The sequence below is a fragment of the Euprymna scolopes genome, chromosome 24 (genome assembly GCF_053919585.1).
Source record: "Euprymna scolopes isolate OS-2025 chromosome 24, ASM5391958v1, whole genome shotgun sequence".
NCBI classification, from domain to species: domain Eukaryota; kingdom Metazoa; phylum Mollusca; class Cephalopoda; order Sepiida; family Sepiolidae; genus Euprymna; species Euprymna scolopes.
Window position 1 is genome coordinate 90,958,667 of NC_136505.1, and position 20,040 is coordinate 90,978,706.

Genomic DNA, 20,040 nt, shown 5'->3' on the forward strand with positions numbered 1-20,040 from the left:
GCACTTTTCTACAGGGAGGGGTCGCTTTTTTTTTGCCGATATTTTCGAAAGTCATCCCCTCTTTTCAATTGACTAGCTTTAATTTAAACCTTCCCTACTTCCGGTTTGGCGATGAGCCCAACAGCAAAGACTTTTTTTTTCACATTCTTTTCCTCCTTCGGGCTATGGGTTCGAGCCTCCTGCCTGCCTACTACCACTTTTTTTTGTTTTGCTCAACACACACCTTCAAACACCCGGGCAATACTGGACATCCAAGCTAGTATATATATATATATATATATTACATTCTCTCTCGTTCTCTTTCTTGCTTTCAAGTCCCACAGTCTTCACTTTTATTCCCATCTGTCTATCATTCCCCCTGTCTCTTCCCCTCTGTCATTTCCTTTATCACCTCACCCTTTTCTCTCATCACCCATTTCTTCATTACTCCTGCTTTCTTCCTTCACTCTTCCCTCCACCACTTCTTTTCTCCCTTCACTCCTTTCTTTCATCCCCCATCTCTCACGCTCCTCTCTCATCCCTCATCTCTCTATCACTTACTCCCTCTTTACCCCCTCAGAAATTAGGACTCCCGGCGACGCCAGGTAACTCTGATTTAGTAATTACAATTTGTTCTGCAGTATATTATAGATTATTTAATTATATTATTTAATTTATTTACAAAAATGTCTGCATTATATACAAGGAGGAAGTTTGGAGATGAGGATGGATAATTTGGATCATTTGGACTTTCTGTCTATGCAGCTGCCAACCTTCTTCAGGTGCCAAGGCTGCTGGAAAAATGACGAGATCATTCTACTGCTCCAGTAGATATCTCACTGCTGATACAATTCTCTACCTGTATAAGAGCCAAATACATCCAAGGTTGGAGTACTGTTGCCACATCTGGGCAGGAGCTGCTAGAAGTAGCTTATCCTGCCTTGGCAGAGTTCAAAAACAGACTTCATAACCGCGTGCAGGATGCTCTTTTCTCTTCCCTGCAACCTCAAGCCTGTCTCTGCTTTGTTATTTTCATGGCAAGTGCTTGTCTGAGCTCCAATCTATGGTCAACCCTGGCCTGACTTTCATGGAAAACACTCGTCTAGCTGAAACCGCTATCAATAATTTCCTCCACTCTTTATTTGTGCCCAAACCTAAGCGTAGATTCCATGAACAAAGTTTCTTTCTTTGAACTGCATCCCTGTGGAACTCTGTCCCATTCTCCTGCTTTCCAACTGACTACAATACCTTTAATATCTTCAACTCCAATGTGAACAAGTTCTTGATGAGCCATCCCCTTAAGTAATCAAATTTACCAAAATTCCACGACTAACGATTACTACGATATTTTCCCATTGACTATTGTGCACTCATTAACTCTTATCCTCAAGTGACCTTCATAAATGGTGACTCCTTTATATAAAAAAAAATCTGACTGAACTCAAGAATCTGCACAATAACCTCCAAACTAGACCCAATATACAACTTAATACAATAAGAGAACCATTAATTATAATGAATTAGACTAACTTTATTACAAAAATATACATAATATTCTGTTTGTTCTTGCCTTAGTTCGATTTGAAAAAAAGCCAAATACAATTTTTGAAGGCCAAGCTGCTTTAAAAAAAAGCCAAATTCAGAAAAGTTGGCTTAAAAATCATCATTCTCACAACTCTGGACAAGAATATGAGAGTGGCTCCCCTTTGATGTAGCCTCGTTTTTGAATATCATTCTAATAATATATGATTAGTGTTGTAATGGTGTGAGAAAGGAACTTGTAATTTTGATATGTAACAGTTAAGAAAACAATCAGTGAAACGTTACGTAAAAAAATAAATAAATAAAACAGAACAATTGAAAGAAATGGAAAACAAACAAACAAACAAAAAAAAATATTGTCTGCCAAGGGGTGTCGGACTGAAAGAGTAAATTAAATATTGCCTCTTACAATGCGATTTTATTATTTGTATTGAACTATCATTTGGGTCAGTTTTATATGTAAAATACAATGCACAATATTTCTATAGAAACATTAATAAAATCGTTTTTGTTGAGTGCTATTGGTTTTTCTGCTATTCAGAAAAATCTCAGCTTTCTCAAAACATATTTGTTGATTCAATATATTTCTCATTGCATGAAACTTCCATGAGTCCTGCTAATAATTATTATTTCATGTATCAACATAAGATTTTAGAAGGAGATATATTTTATGTAACCATTTTTAATATTTACTTCAACAGTGCTCAATACACGAGTAGAGCTAGGTAATAAGTTATGAAAATACATATGGCCATTAAGCTGCACAAAATTCTGAGTTGCATTTTCAGGAGAACTTGTCAGGCTATTATATGGAATTAATGCTAATGTGGGTTTTCATATATACACAGACCTACCCTCTCCAAAAATAAACAAGGGAAGGTGAAATAGGTCAGCCGATCTTTGATAAAAGCCTGGTTATTGACTGATGAAAATAGGAATGGGAATAGTAAATCTGATTAGTTAGCAAGAATTATATAGAATAAATGAACCTACAAAATATATTATCTATTATATAAAAGCGAAAATGTGTGCACGCTTTTTTTGTATGTCCGGCAAAGGCTTTTTTCAGGGAGGGGGGGGGTCTCAGGGGGAGATTACTGTTTCTTAAAACTTTTTATATACTTCTTAGATTATAATATCTGATTTATGAAAGGAGGTCATGTCTATCTTTTATTTGAGCGACTTTTACGTTATAAAGTTCTCGCTATTCTGTCTTCTCGCCTGTTTGTCTGGCTTTTTAGCATAAATAAAGTGAAACTAATTGAAACAAAGTCAGTTCTTTGGCTTTCCCGCCAGGGACGTCCAGAAAGCAATCAAGTCAACTTTTCATTGACATCACTAAATTTAAATGCTTTTCACTTCCGTTGTCGTCATAGTGCAGCAGTAAGATCTCAGGTTTTCTGCCCTCGCGTCACGGGTTGGAACGTACCTGCTTATTTACACTTTTTTTTTTTTTTTTTTTTGCTTCTTTTATACCTCCAAACACCCTGGGAAACACCGGGCACCCCTGCTAGTCTTTAATAAAGCAAACCTATCAAGATAGTAAAAGCGCTACCCTTTCCAATTCTAATGAGATGCATTTAGCTTTGAAATACCATGGCCTAAAGAGTTGTTTTTTTTTCTACCATCTTCTCCTTTTCATCGTTATTGATCTGATACAATAAAGTTCCATGTAACTTTAATTCCTCATCTTTTTAATTTATATATATATATATATCAGAAAAAGTTAAGATATTGCAGAATTGGATTTACAATATTTCATTCAAAACAAGGAATATGAAATAAAGGTGAAAGGTTCCTTATTCCATGGAGTTTCAAAGATAGGCCCTTCTCATCAGAGGAAAAAAATGTAACCAAAAAGTATATATAGATAAATATCTATTTTTGCTGGTTAGCTCATCATTTTTTTTTTTTTTTTTTTTTAAGTCAAGAAAAAAAATTTTTGGAAAAGAAAATAACAGTGTATAGGAGAAATTAAAAAAGTATACTCAACAATATACAATAATTTTGGTTGCAAATATCCAGCGAGTTTCAAAAGTTCGTAATAGGTGTGGTGATTAATAAATCCATATTATATATAAGAGGGAAAATATCGACAGTACATACTTTGTGCCTAGGCATTTCGAAGTTGATACTTTTCATCATATATTGTCGATATTTTTCCTCTTGTATCTAACCCCCACCTTACATGTTGAGCTTTTTATTACCATGATAAGTCTATTCAAGGAATCCTTCAATATTTCTTGGATTTCCTCATACACACACACATAATATATATATATATATATATATATATATATATATATATATTAGCACATGATAACATCAATTCCATGCATGAGCCTGACTAGTCATTATCAGAATGAAACATGAAAAATTCTGTGTAGCTTAATTTCTGTTTACTTCGATAACTTACGATATACATGTTATAATATATAATAGTTAATAGAAAAAATATTTAATAATTATATATAATAACCCTGCATATCTAAAACAAAAGTAGATTTGCGGTTCCTAAAATTCATACTAGTATTACCTGTGACGCAACAAAAATAAGTGCTAAGTAGACAATCTTCTGGATGTTAAAGGTTCGAGTGCGGGCGAAACGAAGAATGCAATTACAAATTACTTAAAACTTCTATCCTGGCATTGCTGTCGAAACAAGGACAAAAGCTAAATAAGAGGTTTTGTTTGAAAGTCTGTTCAGATTTTTCTGTGTTCAACAAGATGCACCTGAAGAAGGTCGGAGTTTACATCGGCCGAAATGTTGGGAAAACAACATCTGAGGAGAGAACAGTAGCTGGAATAATTCAAATAGTACGAGTTGAATATTGGCCAACAGAAAATATTAACGTTTAATCTGTGAAACTTGACACATAATAACATGCGAGTTTTGACGATGGAAGTGGCTTAGGGTTAGGGTTAGGCAAATAATAAGCCAAAGTAAATAAGTAACCATTATGTTGCAACGTCGTGCGTTGATTACTTCCACGGACATCGCACAAGATTCAAATATGAAACATCGGTCAAGGGAGACACATGATTGGGAAAGTTCCAAAGGTATGACATCTACAATTTAGAGGATAAGCAAAATAATGCTGATGCAGTAATATGCGTTTTATACTCACCGACCCATAATCACCCGGACATTTTATCAGCAGATTATCCCAAAAACAATGTCGATCGAAACAATTCCTTCTCTCCATCTACCCATCATTCTTTTTACCCTCCTCTCGATCTCTTCCTTTCCCCATCTCTACTACTTCTCCTCCTCTCTTTGATAATCTTCATTGATGAGAGCAAAAAGGGATCACAATCAAATAGTCCAACAATCTATGGCTCCTCTCCCCGTCAAACTTTCACAAAAAACACTCGACTAGCTACAACTACTATATACTATTTCCCCCAACTCTCTAACTGTGCCTACATCTAAACGCAGATTCCATGAACAAAGCTTCTTTCCCAGAACTGCCCGTCTGTGGAACACTGTTCCACTGGTCCACTTCCCGATCGAATACAACATGGTCGACTTCAAATCCAATGTAAACAAGTTCTTATTGAGCCATCCTCATAAATAATCAAATTTTACCCAATTTACACGATTAACGATCACTACACAACCACCTTACGTGCATTAACACTTATCCTCGAATGCCTCTAGAGTAGTCACTAAGAAAAAAAAACAAAAAAAAAAAAACAATGTTGTCCTCTTTCAACAAATCCTAGAATATTCTTGGACTGAAGAGGACCAGCACCATCCACATCAAAACAGAGGGGGGGGGGAGGAAGTATCAAAGTTATGGATAATTTTGCACGTTGTATCTAGGGTTACTTATCACTGACAACACACAAGATTCAAATATGAAACATCTGTCGAGGTATTGAACAATTGGGAAATTTCTAAGGTTATAGCATCTATGATTTAGAGAAAAAGTCAAACATTGCAGGAGCAATAAGGATGATATTGTGCGTTTTATACTCACCGGGCCATAACCTCCCAAATTGTTATTGACGTGGTTATCATAAAAATAATATCTATCAAAACAATCCCCAGATTATGCTATAAGAGGGCCAATGACTGGTGAGACCCAAAGTCTTAGATGACGTGCCCACTTTATATACATTATATGTATATACAGTAGAACTCCGAGATACGGTATTAATCCGTCCCAGGGTTGAAATCATAAGGTGAAATCGCCGTATGGCAGGGCCTAAGTAAAATTTTATACAGTACATATTAAAAATTAGTAACAAAATACAGTATAGTATATTATACATATGTGTGATAAAATAACATTATAAAGTACACTGTAAGGTGAAACAACTACCGTAACCAGGGACTGGAAAAACATTGTATTCCATATCGTAAACTGAAAAAAAAACAAAAAACAAAAAAAAAAACAACGTATCCCCGGGCCACCATATCCCGGGGTTCCACTGAATATGACTTTTTATTCTGTTTAAAAACGAACAAAGGTTATAGCCTATTCACTTAAAATGAGTGCTTTATGCCAAATTGATGGTTGAATGTGTATTCATTTTTGCATTAAATACTAATCTCTATTAATCCTAACTGTACACCGAACAGATACCATAATACTTAGTTCGCTGCACTGCACCTGATCATAAAGATCCATACTAAAATTTTCAGTCAGATCGGTACAATAGATTCTGATAAAATATGGAATGGACAGATAGACTAAGAGAAATATACACGCACATATTTCTGTGGAAATATTCTTTATTCACTTATATTTCCTTTTTATATATGCCCATCCTTATTTAGGAAGCTCAATGTAATTACAGAGCATATAATGAATCAATGACAAGAGTCTATATTCCAAATTTCATGATGTTGACCATCTTTCAATTTATTCCTTTTAGTTGACATTTACAATTCTTGACAGTATCTGTCTTGTAGCACAAAATTAATCATTTAATTATTATATATCAATCAGTGAATTTATTTTGCCCTTAACTCATCAGAAGAAATAGCAACAATCAATCCACCAAAAGGAAATAAAATGCATTTGGACATGATTAAAAAATCCGAAAATTAGGAGAGAAGCTGCAAATACCTTATAGTTTGCTTACATTATGCCATTAGATTCACTGATTGATATAATAATTAAGTGAATGATTTTGTGCTATGAAACAGATACTGTGAAGAATTATGTCAACTAAATTAAAGGAATAAATTGTAGGATGGTCAACATCATGAAATTTGGAATATAGACTTTATCATTTATATATATATATATATATATATATATATATATAGAGAGAGAGAGAGAGAGAGAGAGAGAGAGAGAGGTGATTTAGACCTAGAGTCTAAAGAGCAGAGTTTATTTTAATGTATTAGTAAATGTATTAATACTTTTAAAAGAACATTGTCCATTGTACTGTAGATATATTATAAGCTCAATAGGTATAGATATCCTAGAGCTATATTAATATTGAGTACAAAAAAAATTAATTGTGAATTATCAATCAGTTTCAAAAGGAAAAACAAACAAAATCAAGTTGAGTGTTCGATCCTTTTTTCTTTTTTACTATATATATATATATATATATATATATATATATATATATATATTTGGTAAAGAGTTTTTAATGCTAATCTTCAATGATTCACTAAAAGGAGGACATGACACTTTTCCTCAGGTTGTAACTTCCAACAAAGAATCTATTCTTTCTGCCAGACAGCAAATTCCAGACTCCGCTCATTGTTCATGTCTAAAGCTGATTGCGTATTATGATGAATAATACGATGCTGTCTGAGATTTCCTCTCCTCATCTTTTCAGTTGACCGCAGGGTTGAAAATTTGCTGGTCAAGGCCATTGCATTGCTTTTACTTTTGAGTAAGGTATGAATCCGTATGCTACCCTTCCAGTTATCCACAACATGTCTATTGTTTCCAAAAAGGGATAAAAAAACATATTTCAGTTCAAAATTATTGCCTGAGAACGATCACGGAACATCGGAAGCAGAATAAAGGAAATAAAGAATAAGAACAAAAAATATCTGCGCTTGTCCATACCCCAACTTCTATGGAAAAAGACAAATGAACAAACACCTTTATGATCTACGTACCCCTCAAGAAAAGAAAATATTGTACACCAAAAGTCATGTAAATAAGTACAGATAAATAAAGTAGTTTTTTTTTTTTAAAGAAAATCATTGTAAGTGAATTTGAGTTTTTCCAATGCTCTCCCACCCATGTTAAGAATGGCTTTGTAAAGTCTTGCAAAAGTTTGAATTATTTGTGATTATCTCCCTTGTCTTTGAAAATTGGTGTAAAGAAATCAATCCATAATTTAACCATAAAATTTGATTTTCTTTTTTAAAATAAAAAATACTTGAACAATTAATGTGATTGTTGGTATAAAATATTACCTTTTCATCGCAGCTGTGTATACTTTTTATTTATTTTTGATATTTTTGCTTTTTTCATGGAAGTGGGGGACTTAGATACTTTAAACCAAATTATCTTATATGAATAGAGATTTTGTCTGTCTGTCATAATTTTGAAAAGATGTAGCGAGAGTGTATTTTTTATTATTCAAGTGCAATATATACATTGGTCATACACTCATTGTTGAAGTTGTTGACACATTAACGTCTACTTGGGCCATTATGTAAAAAAAAAAAAAAGAAAAATAAAAAAAAAAGAAGCCTATTAGGCAAGATGTTTGAGTTTATTCATCGGCTAAGTATTTTAGTGCTGTCAAAATTTGACAGAACATTATAAAAAAAAAAAAAAAAAAAGAGACAAGAAATGGTTTTTGATCTTCCACACTTGCAGAGTTCTTGTGAGTGTAAGCGTTTTGTCAAAAGACTTCTTCCTGTCGCCTCCCAAAAACAAAGAATTCTCTGAGAGAGAACCAAGAAATAGGAAGAACTGAAAGAGAGCCATTTATCAAAGAAAATCTGAAGTAAGGCATCAAGGATGGATGAGGTTAGAGACGGGGAGGCGTGAGTTCATTTGATATCACAGATTCATTTGGAGAAAAAAAAAATTAAAAAAGTAGAATTAAAAGAAACGTTTTCTTTCTTTTAGTTAATTACTAAATTCAACAAGATTTGACTTAAAGTCACATAACCTAAGGCAATTACCGAGAGAGCAATAAGGTTTGGCTTAGTTTATGGCATATCAATCATCTATGGGTTATTTAATGTTGAATTATAAAACTAACTATGTCTGTCTGTCTCCATATTTTCAAACTATCTTTTTCCGAAACTAAAAGCGGCACTAGGGGCCTCAAATGACTGGATTTTTTTTATGGACCGTTCTTTTATGGATCTTTAGCCGGTTAAAATAGTTTTTAAAAGGATCAAAATTGAAAAAAATCGTTATACATTTTGTATAGTCATCTTAGTTTATTTTTTATTAGTTTATGCGTGCCATGTTGGTACAGTGGTAACGTCACCAGCTTTGTATCCTACATTTTTGCTTTCGATTTTAGCTGATGGCACCCAAATACATTTTTTTTTAAATTTTAAAATCACGACTCTAATAATATATACAAAATCTGGACATATTAAAATGCAATAGAACTCCGGGATACGGTGGCCCTAGTATACGTTTTTTTTTTTTTTTTTCAGATTACTCTGTGAAATACAATGTTTTTCTGGGCCCTGGTTATGGTATTTGCTCCGTATTATTGGTTATGGTATTATTTATAATGTTATTTAATTATATACATGTGCATTATATACTGTACTGTATTTTGTTACTAATTTTTAATGCTGTGGTTTCTGACAGTATTTTGTATAGATATTTTAGTTTTAACTCATTTTCCGAAACTTAATGTGTTCAGACATTGCCGCCATTTATATTTTTCAAATACATCGATAAATACTGTTTTTCGAGCCAAATAAACATTTTACATTAAATAAAAACACTAAAAAATTATTCAGTTAGGTAGAAAATTAACTTCTCTTGCTTTTGATAATATTTATTTGTTATATATTTATTTTTTGACAACTTTTTCGAATCTATGTGTATAGTAAAACAAACCTATCCCAGAGGTTCTATTGTATCATTTTATGATGGGGCAAAGCCGGGTGCTCTCACCCCTGCTACTGTTGAACAAAGTTATCAAAAGACATCCAAAGTAAGGATTATTTATTTTCTCAGAATACATTCCTCTAAGAAAATTCTACAGAGGAGGTATCGTCATTGCCAAAAAAATTTAAAAAATAAAAATAAAATAAAAATAACACTTCTCCCAGATTACATTGCTCGTAGAAGGAAATTTCACAGTGAGGGTGAGAACATTAATCTTAGAAAACATTAATCATAATAAAAATTACTCCCAGAAGGAAATTTCGTAGAGGGGGGGGGGCATTACTTCCAAGAAAACAATCTTTGAAAACATAACTGTAAAAATAAATAAATAAATAAATAATAAATAAATAATAATAAAATAAATAAATAAATAGATAAAATAAATAAGCCTTAGCATTGGTAATCTTGCTTGTTCTGGCACTGAAATAAAGATGAGCAATAACAGAGGGTTGCCTTTTTTGTGTTGTTCTTGGCCTTCGAGCCGGGATCGAAGTGTAGTATCTTAAATTTTCCAATAGAGACGAGATGGATCAACCAACCTCACCCTCCCCCCACCCTTGTGCCTAAATTTTTTGTTCATTTTCCCAATTGTATTCTTTTTTTTTTTCTCCTGTGAATAAAAAATTTAATATCTCAAAGTGTAGTATCTGTTCTGCAGATGCTGCACTTAAGGTAATTTGTTCCGGTCGATGGAGGGGAAACCTTGTGGCCTTCAGGCCAAGATCAAAGTTTAGTATCTGTTCCAGCAGATAGTGGAAGCAAAGACCATATGTGAGGGTAACCCCACATATCAGACCTTGGTCAATGTAGGGGAAACCCTTCATACCAATTGTCACTATCCAGCTCCCATTTCCCACCCATCAGGAGCTGGTCCCCTTTTCCCTCCCCCCTCTCTCCACATTAAAAAACGGCCTTGTGCCTAATTTGCTCAGTGGGGAAGCAAATAAATACAACCCTCTATACTGGGGTAATTACTATTTTTGGTCCCAACCAGAGTGCCCCTTTTGCCTTTTTTTCGGGGAGCTGGTTTAACCCCACATTAAAAATGATCTCGAGTCACATTTTGCTTTGGTGGGAAAGCAAATAAATACTAATAACATTTTGATTTCCAGGAGAATCAGACTGAAAAATACTGTTGGGGATGAAACTTTGATACTAGAGTATGATGTGATCAGCTGAGCAAGTGTCAAATGCCAAAGTTATAAATGAATTTTATTTGGACTTCTCTACTGATCTTAAGTGTTTTTTGCACAACGTTTCAGTTGATGTGACCTCCTTCTTCAGGTGTATCTTGTCAAACTCTGTACAGAACTTCAAATGGAACCTTTTATTGAATTCATCGAGGTAGTACGGTCTTGTTCCATCAGCCATAACTGGGTAGAAGTTATAGGTTATTTGCAATTGTATTTTTGGTGTAGCCCACACGGAGGACCACAGTGTTTTGTCTTTCGTTGTCACTGCAGGCTCGCATTTTCCCCCACAGTGGGGTAATCCTCCGTGCACGTGATACTAAAAATACAATTGTGAATTATTTGAGACTTGTAGCTAGTCATGGTTGACAGAAAAAAGAGCATACAACACCCGTAGATTAAATAAAGGGTTCTGATGAGAACACTAGTCCAAATCTATATATCTAGAAAAGTGAAATTGTCTGTGTGTGTACATTTCCCTATCAAACTACTCTGCCAATTTTGAGTCTACAAACTGGAGATTTGACATTAGGGTTGTTGAGATTTGGAAAAATCTTTTCAATCGGTTTTCGGCCAGAAATTTGGCTGTCAAGGGGTCAAAGCGCAACGATTTGACATTTGAAAACTCTACTAAACTCCTCTGCCAATTTTGGGTCTAACCACTGGAAATTTTAAATGTAGGTTACTTGGACATCTATCCTACAGATCACCTGCTAACCAACTCCCTCTTTCCACTCCTGTCCTTTACACTTTCAGGCATTTCTATTTGTGTTTTTCTTGTTTATCAGAAAAACCAAACATCATGAGTGGCAAAGGTTTTTTTTATAAAAACAAAATGGCCAGAGTATCAGATTAGCAGCTTAACAAGGATAATTTGCTACTTCTGATATAAATTTCAGTTTATAACGGGCCGATCAGCACATAACCCCATTGTTAGCACCGTTCCGATATCTCTAAATAGCAGGGCTGATTTGTCTTGTTAACTGAGGATGGGCAAATCGGTTATCAGAGAAGATAAAGGCAGTAACCCAAGACCAACCATTTCCTATCTCTCAACACTTCGAAAGAGAACCATCTTTATTTGTAAATTACTTGCGTGATAAAAAGTCAGACAGTAGTTGCCGTTGTTTTTTGTCTTTTTTTTTTTTTTAAATGAATTTTCAAGAAAATTTATCGCAATTGGAACTTAAATCATTCACTAGTCGCAAACAAGAAGCAATTGTTTGGAGCTGTTTTATCTGTTTACCAAATAGACACCAGATTTCGAAATGTTGCCCCGCAGGGTTAGCAAGTAAACAGGGACACCAAATTTTGACCACCAACGTGGAAGATCGGCTACTACTTCAACTGATAATCTATCTTTAATTAAGTATTACGTGTAATTATATTCATGCAAGTATTCTACATGGATTTATACTTGCGTAATATTTGCATAAAAATGTTGGTGGGGGATGCCCTTTTCTCTACCCTGTAACCTCTTTCCCACAGAAGAGACGTAGCGAGCCTGTCATTGTTCTATCGTTATTTCCATGGCAGGTGCTCGTCTGAGCTCCATTCTCCGGTCCCCCCTCACCAATCTTTTTCAAAAAACACCCGACTAGCTGAAACCACCGTCAATAATTTTCCCCACTCCCTATCTGTGCCTAAATCAAAACGTAGATACCATGAACAAAGCTTCTTTCTTAGAATTGCACGCCTGTGGAACTCTGTTCCGCTTGCCTGTTTCCATCCCAACTTCAACCTGGATGTCTTCAAGTCCAACACAAACAAATTCCTGATGAACCGCGCCCCCCCCTAAGTAATGACACCTTACCAATTCTCCAATACTATTACTACACTATCCCTTTGATTACTGTACACACAATAACCCTTATCCCTGAGTGGCCATTGGGCCTTGATAAGTGGTGAACTCCATGTAAAAAAAAAAAAAAAAAAAAAAGGTTATGGTAAACACAAACCTTTTTTGATATATTTATGTATGCATATATATATTTGTTTTAAAAATTTTGCCTACCAAACTCCTGTTAGTTTTTAATCTACAGACATGAAACTTGATATATAGATATATTCGAACCCATGCAAAATTTTATATTTGGGTTTTAACTGGGGAAAATCCATGCAAAAGTGTCCAAATTAAAAAAAATGAACTTTGCCAGGTGAAGGTCGAATGACAGCATTACGAATATGCATGCGTAACGTAATTGGTTCCAGTTTTAATTTTTAGCCTTGGGGCAAGTATGTCTTCATAGCTCAGGCATTAACATCAAAGGAAACAGTAAATCGTAAGCTGAACGTTTTGGTTTCGATTCTTGGTGATGATGCGCAAGTTTTTTTTTTTTTTTTTTTTAATCATTACTATATATTGGGTCCAATATAATATAATACAAAATTTGAATTAATTAAAATATATTTAAATATATTTTACGGCCTGGCAATGCCGGGCGGCCTGATAGTATATCTATAAAAGTGAAAATGTTTGTGTCTGAGAGAGGTCACTTCCCAAACGAATATACTCAACGAATGTTTGATTTATAGACTTGACATTTAGTATATAGGGTATTCAGACACGTGGAAAACTATTTACTCGGTTTTCATAAAAAAGGCTGCTAAAGGGTCAAAATTGAAAAGTTGGTACTTAAGAGTCATCTGATTTTTGTCAACTGTTTCATGAATGCACATGCATGGGCATAAAACATGACAGCTTCCTTACGTTAAGAATAAGTAGGTTTGAAAACACTTTGTAAAGATCGTGTTAAGTTGGTCTAATGTTTATACTACCTACACTGTCTTTAGGTTTTGGTTTCGATCTCAGCTCCAGTTTTTTTTTTTTACTTACAAGAAGTAAGAAAAAAAGCATATATGATATTCAATATAGTTTTTGTATTAATTAAAATATATTTATGCATATTAGACAGACAGACAGACGTATATAGAAGCTAGAAGTAACGTTAAGAAAGAAATAGCGACAGCTAAGAGAGAATTTACTGAAACCACTAAAAAACGCATCGAAGCACAAAAATTAGGAACTCATGACTTCTGGAAAATCTACAACAGTGTAGTAAATAATGGGCAATCAACAATTCCCCCCACTAACCAACAATCACAAGGTTGTTTGCTCAGCAACCGACAAGGCTAATATGCTTGCCAGTCGGTTTGCCTCAAACTCCACACTGGACCCCTCCAACCACACCCTACCTGACTTTCCTTTGCGGACAGACGCCACGCTAGACAATCTAAAAATCACCCCTGCTTAGGTGCATACTATCATAAAAAACCTTGACACTTCAAAAGCATGTGGATTTGATCTCATCCCAGCTGTGCTATTAAAATAGTGCCCAGTCGAAGTAGCTCCAGTTCTCTCCAAACTCTACAACAAATGCCTTAATGAATCTTGCTTTCGGGCTGTTGGAAAACTGCTTCTGTGGTACCAGTATTCAAGAATTCTGGTGAAAGAACTGACCCATCAAATTATCGCCCTATTAGCCTCCTCCCACTTTTCGCCCAAATATTTGAGACCATAATTAATCATACTCTATCTAAAGAAATGGCAAAAACGCTAGAGGATGTAGTGGAATGAGGACAAAAATGGATGGTCACATTCAATGCTGCCAAGACTAAACTGGTTTCTTTCAATAATTACAAGAAACCTTCTCTGCCACCAATAGCAATGGCCAGTGACTCTTTATCTGAGAGTACATCTTTCAAACTCCTTGGCCTAATGTTCACAGGAAACATGAGTTGGAACAATTACATTGAAAGCAGTGCCAGGGCCGCTGCCAAGAAGGTAGGCTCTCTTTACCGTGCTAGAAAACTACCAACACCGAAAGTATCCTGTACCTCTATAAAGCCACCATTCGCCCATGTATGGAGTATTGCTGTCATATTTTGGTCGGTGTATCTGCTACTAGTCTCTCGCTCCTAGACAAGGTTCAAAAGAGAATCGCCAATCTGATAGGTCCTAAACTGCATCTAAGCTTCAGCCTCTGTCCCATCGACGAAATGTTGCATCCCTCTGCCTGTTCTACAAGTATTTTAATGGTGAATACTCTGGCGAACTGCAGACTTGTGCCCCCACGACGTAGACACCTTCGACAAACCCGACAGGCAGCTAAATCCCACCCCCACACAGTAGAGATCCCTAGATGTAAAAGATCTTTCTACTCCAGTAGTTTCTTCCCCAGAACCGCTAGACTCTGGAATTCTATTCCAGGTTCCTGCTTCCCCAACTGTAGTGACATGCAGAAGTTCAAGTGTAACATGAACCGACATCTTGCTGCTCAAATCCCTACATAGTACCCCAGTAGTTGCTGCCCCTGATAGTAGCCCTCTACACCAAAGTGGCAATTTGCCTTGTTTGGGGTGAAAATGTAATAAAAAAGAAAAAACAATGTAAATTTGTGTAAAATTTCAAAATAAAATCAGACTAGCAGTTTCAAAGTCCATAGGGAACGAACCCATACACATACAAAAAGACAAAGTGCGTTTTATATAAAAGTAAAGATTTCACTTGAAATGATTTGGGTGACTGAAATCCGGGTGAAAATTAACAAACGGTGCAGTTTTAGCCCTTAACATGTGTAAATTTGAGTTCTGCACCATGCAAAAAAAAAAAGAAATGACTAAGTCCCTCATTGCCCCTCCCCTATTTAGCCCCAAAAGTCCCTAAGGCTTTAACTTATTTAAATTTGAGTTCAGCACCATGCAAAACTGCTTAATAGACATACACAGAAAATTTGGGACAAATATGGTAAAATTGTCCCCAAAATGGAGTGTTTTTATTAGCCCTAAAAGAGCCCCTGGGGCACATCCAAGAGTTACCGCAAAGTATAGACAAACAAAATTATACAGAAATCAGTTAGTTACAACTTTTCAGAAAAAGTTATAAAAATCCAAGACATCAATTTTTTTTGATGAGCACAAAAGTTTTAACCCGAAAGGCACCCCTAGGGGGGCAACCGGAGGTTTTCCCGGAAAATCCGTTCTGTTACTTTTTTACTCATATCATGTTCAATGTTTGTGCAAAATTTCCAAAAATTCCAAGGTGTAGTTATTGAGAAAAGTGCGGACAGACGAACGGAAGAATAGACAACAGTGAATTTACAGGTCCACCCTCCTTTTGTCAGGGGGGGACCAAAAAAATTAAGATTCTAATCGCACGTTTTTTAAACTAAAAAGACTAAAAAGACATACTATTTCATTTGTTTTCTTTTTGGATAAAGTTAATGTCAAGAAAGAGATAAAGCGCTTTTCTAGGGCTTTCCTCATCTAAGTTTTATAGGTGCTTTGGCGGAGGGGAAGTATTTCATAGCATATCTGTTTTAAACTTTATATAATCATGTTTGGAGAGTATTTTGTCTTATAGATAATATTGGGTCATCAGGAGAGAATACACACCGTTTCGGGGCCTTCCTATCAAGCAGTTAATAGGTCAAGAATTACAATATCCTCAACATAATAGACATCAAAACAAACAATAAATCAAGTTAAATTTATTGGCAATTTTTTTTTTTTTTTTTATAGCAAAATATGAGCCATGAAGCATGAGACTTATAAGGTGGTCCCATAGAGGGACTTTTATCCTATACAGGGGAAGGAAGCAGCTGGCATAATTCAATGCCCTGCCGACTGGACCAAAAAGGAGAGGGGGAAAAAAGACAGAGAAAGATGGAGAATTAGAATCAATTAGGTTTCAGGGACTTCAAAAATTAAGCAAAATAAAAGTGACAACTTTGGATCTAAACTTATTGATTTTTAAAGCACATGCCATCTGTAAAACAAATAAATAAAAAAATAAAAATAAAAAATTAATAAAACATAGTTGTTTGGTTTTTCATCAAAATCGAATTCTGATATAGAGAAATATTTTTTTCTGAGATCCTTAAAAGCTTATTAATCCGAAAATTGTATTTGGTTTTTAGATTTGCAGAACATGATTGAGTTTTACAAAGGCAAAGAAGAAAAAAAACAATGTTTTCTGCATTTAAGTCAGGAGGCCGATATCTTCAGAAAGCTTGATCTGGCAGCACTTCACGTAAAAAAAAAAAAAGAGAAGACGTTTGTCCCAGGCCAATCATCACAATCTCCTCCAACAGGCTGTTCTGGATAGCAGAAACAAAGGATTCCCACTGTTTTTCTGTTGAAACGAAAGACGGCCATTAATGACAGACTTCAATAACTAGTTATTCAAACAAAATGCTTGAGAACAAAATGTTATTTAATCGCAAACATAAAATTATGCGAGATAACCATTAAAATGTAATAAAAACAGTTTTGCAACGGATTTGTTTCTTTTTCTTTTATATTTTGTTGAATAAAAGGTAGAGGTTAAATTACAGGTTGCAAAGATTATAATAAGTAAATAAATTCTTTTTGCAAGATAATCAGATGAAAGCGAGTGGTTTACTTTTTTAATAAATAAACGAGGACGGCTATTTATAAGGTGCGTCCATTTAATGTATGAAACCGACGCAAATGATATTTCAGACTTGGATGTGACAGACGGACGAAAATGATATTTCAGACTTGGATGTGACAGACGGACGAAAATGATATTTCAGACTTGGATGTGACAGACGGACGAAAATGATATTTCAAACCGGGATGTGACAGACGGACGAAAATGATATTTCAAACCGAGATGTGACAGACGGACGAAAATGATATTTCAAACCGGGATGTGACAGACGGACGAAAATGATATTTCAAACCGGGATGTGACAGACGGACGAAAATGATATTTCAGACTTGGATATGACAGACGGACGAAAATGATATTTAAAACCGGGATGTGACAGACGGGCGAAAATGATATTTCAAACCGGGATGTGACAGACGGACGGAAATGATATTTCAGATTTGGATGTGACAGACGGACGAAAATGGTATTTCAGACTTGGATGTGACAGACGGACGAAAATGATATTTCAGACTTGGATGTGACAGACGGACGAAAATGATATTTCAAACCGGGATGTGACAGACGGACGAAAATGATATTTCAGACCCGAGTGTAACAGACAGACGAAAATGATATTTTAGATTTATGTGCTAGACAGATAAATCGACGGACTGAATCTCTTATGTAGCTGTTTGGACGCATTTTATTTCAGTTCATGGCTTTTTTTTTAGAGATGAACAGGCTATTTCAAGCTTGAGTGTGACAAGCAGCGAAAGAAATATTTTTCACACACTTCATTCTTTCTTTTTGTTGTTTTGGTCGACACGAAACTATCATCACTTTCGTTCAGTCAATCATCTGATCCTTTTTGTTTTTAAAAAAAAAGGAACAAAAAATAAAACAAGAAATTTTTATTGTAATTTACTTAATAAAAACTATAGCCAGCTTTTGTCAGACATAGCACACACTCAAACTATATAAGTGAACGTGTCTGTGTGTCTGTCTACATTTCCCTTCGCAATAACTGTCAATTTTTAGTCTACAGACTCGAAATTTGATATACAGGGTACCGAGAGTTGGGAAAATCGATGTGATCGGTTTTCGGCCAGAAATTTAGCTGTTAAGGGGTCAAAGTTCAACGATTTGACCTTTGAGAACTCTACTAAACTCCTCCGATAATTTTGGGTCTAAACACCTGAAATTTTAGATATAGGTTACTTGGACATGGATCTAACTTAATAACTTGGTTTGAGCCCAAAACAATAAATGTTAAAGGGTCATAATAAGGGTCAAAGTTAAAAAGAAATTTTACCTCTGCGGTCTCTACCAAATTACTCAGACAATTTCTGGTCTAAACATTTGAAATTTTACATAAAGGGTATTGAGATAGGGCAAGCTTTTTAATCGATTTGGGTCGAAAATTTTTAGTTACCAATATATAAATGTATGTATGTATGTATGTATGTATGTATGTATGTTTGCATGTCTGCCTAAAGTTTTCGACAGAGGCGACGAATTTTACTAAGATCAGTATCGTTTTGAAGTTCGACCTTTCAGACGACAAATATCGAAAAATTGGCTAAAAACATTAATATCTTCACTTTCAACTAGGCAATTTTCTACGGGGGAGGGGGCGTCGCTTTTTTTCGCCGATATTTTTTAAAGTTAATCTCTCCTTTCGATTGTCTAGCCTTAATTTAAACATAAGTCTCTCCAGATTTGGCGGTCGTAACCGCAAAGACGTCAGGTTTTTTTCTCCGTTCTTTTCCTGCTTCGCAGTACAGGTTCAAGCCTGCCTTCCTATTACGACTTTTTTTTTTTGCTCAACATACACCTCCAAACACCCGGGCAATGCCGGGCTGAAATGCTAGTATATATATAAACAGGCTCCTTCAGTCTTTGACAGACTATGGATACCCACTATACAGGTGCCTGCACATGAAATTTTTGTGGCAGGAGGTGCGCAATTTCAAACCACACCTCTCCTGAGTTGACGTTGTTAAATACCAGTGGAATGTGAAGTGTATGTACAGGACGATTGGAAACAAATGCCGAGATAAGCAGAGAGCACATACAGCACCTAGAATTCCCAAGTGGTCACCCATCTGGTACTAACCAGGCTGAACATTGCTTAACTTCGGTGATCTGACGAGAACCGGTGTGTCAACGCAGTTATGCCATATATATATATATATATATATATATATATATATATATGACGACTTCATTTAATCACATGAATTAATATACGAAAGTATAATTTTATGCGTAAACTTTAAGTATTTACTTCAACAGTGCTCACTACATAGGTAGAGCTAGGTAGTAAGTTATAAAATATATATGGCAGTTAAGCGACACAGAATATTCCACGTTTCATCCATGCTAGGATTCGTCAGGCTTAAGCCTGACGAATCTTAGCATGGATGAAATGCGGAACATTCTGTGTAGCTTAATATTCCACGTTTCATCCATGCTAGGATTTGTCAGGCTTAAGCCTGACGAATCTTAGCATGGATGAAACGCGGAACATTCTGTGTAGCTTAACTGCCATATATATTTTATAACTTACTCTCTCTCTCTCTATATATATATATACACACGCACACACACACACATTAAAATGTAACAAAATTCACTTGCTTGATAAAGCTTATTTGATTTATAACTAGCAGAGGGAGAGGTCGCTCGGCTTTGGCCAGTCGTACACTTAAATATGTTTTAATTCATGCAGATTTCGTATTTATTATTACAGAGCCAATATTATATTGTATCCAATGTATAGTACTGATTTGAAAAGTTAAAAAATAATAAAATAGCTTGCATACCATCAGCTAGAATTGAAACCAAAACATTTAGCATT

At 35.2% G+C, this 20,040-nt stretch overlaps 2 protein-coding genes, 1 long non-coding RNA gene and 1 pseudogene across 28 annotated transcripts in view; 2 read left to right on the forward strand and 2 right to left on the reverse strand.

Moving 5' to 3' along the window:
- The window catches only part of LOC145246840 (adenosylhomocysteinase-like 1), a 736,073-nt gene that overhangs the window by 348,350 nt on the left and 367,683 nt on the right, over positions 1-20,040 (reverse strand). The gene's annotated exons all lie outside the window — the stretch shown is intronic.
- Positions 1-20,040, forward strand: part of LOC145246842 (uncharacterized) — a 323,121-nt gene that overhangs the window by 30,371 nt on the left and 272,710 nt on the right. The window lies entirely within an intron of this gene.
- Positions 1,380-16,834, forward strand: LOC145246839 (uncharacterized). The gene is made up of 2 exons (XR_013863179.1): positions 1,380-2,246; positions 2,609-16,834. It is a non-coding gene; the product is annotated as an uncharacterized LOC145246839 (long non-coding RNA).
- Positions 19,249-19,365, reverse strand: LOC145247062 (5S ribosomal RNA; annotated as a pseudogene).